This window comes from Panthera pardus, unplaced genomic scaffold (assembly GCF_024362965.1).
Source record: "Panthera pardus isolate Hobbes unplaced genomic scaffold, ASM2436296v1 HiC_scaffold_20, whole genome shotgun sequence".
Classification (NCBI taxonomy): Eukaryota; Metazoa; Chordata; class Mammalia; order Carnivora; family Felidae; genus Panthera; species Panthera pardus.
In genome coordinates this window covers 65,583,509-65,585,489 of record NW_026526766.1, presented here as the reverse complement: position 1 = coordinate 65,585,489, position 1,981 = coordinate 65,583,509, and the positions used below count along the sequence as shown (strand labels likewise).

General features: G+C 38.2%; 1 pseudogene; it reads right to left on the bottom strand.

Annotated features, from left to right (window-relative positions):
- Positions 1-773: 773 nt before the first annotated feature.
- On the bottom strand, positions 774-1,722 carry LOC109270213 (olfactory receptor 13D1-like; annotated as a pseudogene).
- Between the last annotated feature and the right edge of the window lie 259 nt (positions 1,723-1,981).

Genomic DNA, 1,981 nt, shown 5'->3' with positions numbered 1-1,981 from the left:
CATACAGATGGTCCATACATTAAAATGGTTTGACTTAGGATATGTCGACTTCACAATGATGTGAAAATTATATGCATTCAATAGAAACCTTACTTTAAAATTTGAATTGTGATCTTTTTGTGGGCTAGTAACATGTGGTATGCTACTCTTTTGTTGCGCTAGGAAATGGCAGTGGCCCCAGCTTCCAGGCTGAGACACATGATCATGAGAGTAAAGAGCTGATAACACTCAAACCATCCCGTACCCAAACAACCATTCTGTTTTTCAGTTTCAGTACAGTACTCAATAAGTTATATGAAGTATTCAATACTCTATTGTCAACAGGCTTTGTATGAGATGTTTTTGACCAATTATAGGCTAATGTAAGTGTTCTGAGCATATTCAAGTTAGGCTAGGCTAAGCTCTGATGTTCAGTAGATTAGGTGTATTAAAGGCTTTATTGGCTTGTGATATTCTCAAGTTTCAATGGGTTTATTAGGATATAACACCATCAATTAAAGATGATCTGTACTAGATTTTCTTGGAAAAGCTTAATCTCATTTTTTTTCTTATTTCTCAAAGTTTATGCTCACTTCTTATACTGGTTGTCTTTACATTTTGTAACAACATTTTCATGAAAGGTAAAGTTATATTATTGTCTTGAAATTGCTTTCCAACTCCTAAATTCTGTAATTCTACCTACAATCTTTATTTCTTTTGTTTTGTTTATATGAAAAACTTTTGCCTCAAATCTATGAGTTTATTTTGTGCATGAACTCAAAGATGTAAGTTTTTCATCCTTTCCTCCAGAGCCACTGTCTACTCATCATTTTTCTCACAGCTCCAACACCTCTGTGTTCCCCAGGCTATAGATGATAGGCATATCATTGGCATGGGAGTGACTACTCCATAGAGCAATCAATTTGTCAACGGCAGAGTCTTTGGACTTTGGCTTCATGTATATGAAGAGGATTGTCCCATAAAACAAGGTCACTACTGTTAAGTGGGCTGAACAGGTACAGAAGGCCTTTTTTCTTCCTTCTGCTGAATTGATTCTTAGTACAGTAGAAAGGATGAAAATGTAGGGGATACAAATTTACAATAATGGAATAAACAAAAATATTACATTGCCTAACATTATAGCAATCTCAATCAAAGTATTATGTGTACAAGCCAGCTTGACAAAGGCCAATATTTCACAAAGTGGTTAATGGCATTTTTTCCACAGAAGGGCAACTGTATTGCAAGTATAGTTTTTATCAGTGAATTGAGAAAGCCCAGTCCCCAGGAGAGGGCTGCCATCTGAATACAAAGTGCCTTGCTCATGATGATGGGGTATCTCAGAGGGTTACAGATGGCCACGTAACGGTCATATGCCATCACTGCTAGAAGCACGCACTCGGTGGACCCCATAGTGTAGGAGACAGACATCTGAACAACACATCTAAGGAAGGAGATGGTTTTCTTCTGTGATAGGAAGTGAATTAACATTAAGGGGATAAAGGAGGACGTGTAACAAATATTTAGGAAGGAAAGATTACCAAGGAAGAAGTACATGGGCGTATGGAGGCGGGAATCTAGGAGAGTTAGTATGATCAAGGTGCTGTTCCCTAGCAGGATCACCAGGTACATCATCAAGCACATGACGAAAAGGAGTTTTTCCACTTTGGGGTACTCAGAAAGTCCCTGCAGAATGAACTCAATCTCTGTCCAGTTCATCCTGTCCATTTTACTTTTTTATACCTGGAGTAATCCAGAAGAGAAAACTTCATGTGAGCATAACGCATCAGTGCATATTACCATGTGCAGATATCACTGGAGGAGGGGCACCACGTGTGTGCCCACAACAGCTGGAGTGGTGCTAAGAACTCTGAGGTTAGCTGTTTGAATTTCTCTTCTGGCTCTTAAGGGAAGGGATTGAAGATGTGTAAAAATTACATTGATAGCTTATTAAAAATTATAGGCTTTTGTATTCCATTTGCTGGGATTATGATACACAGTT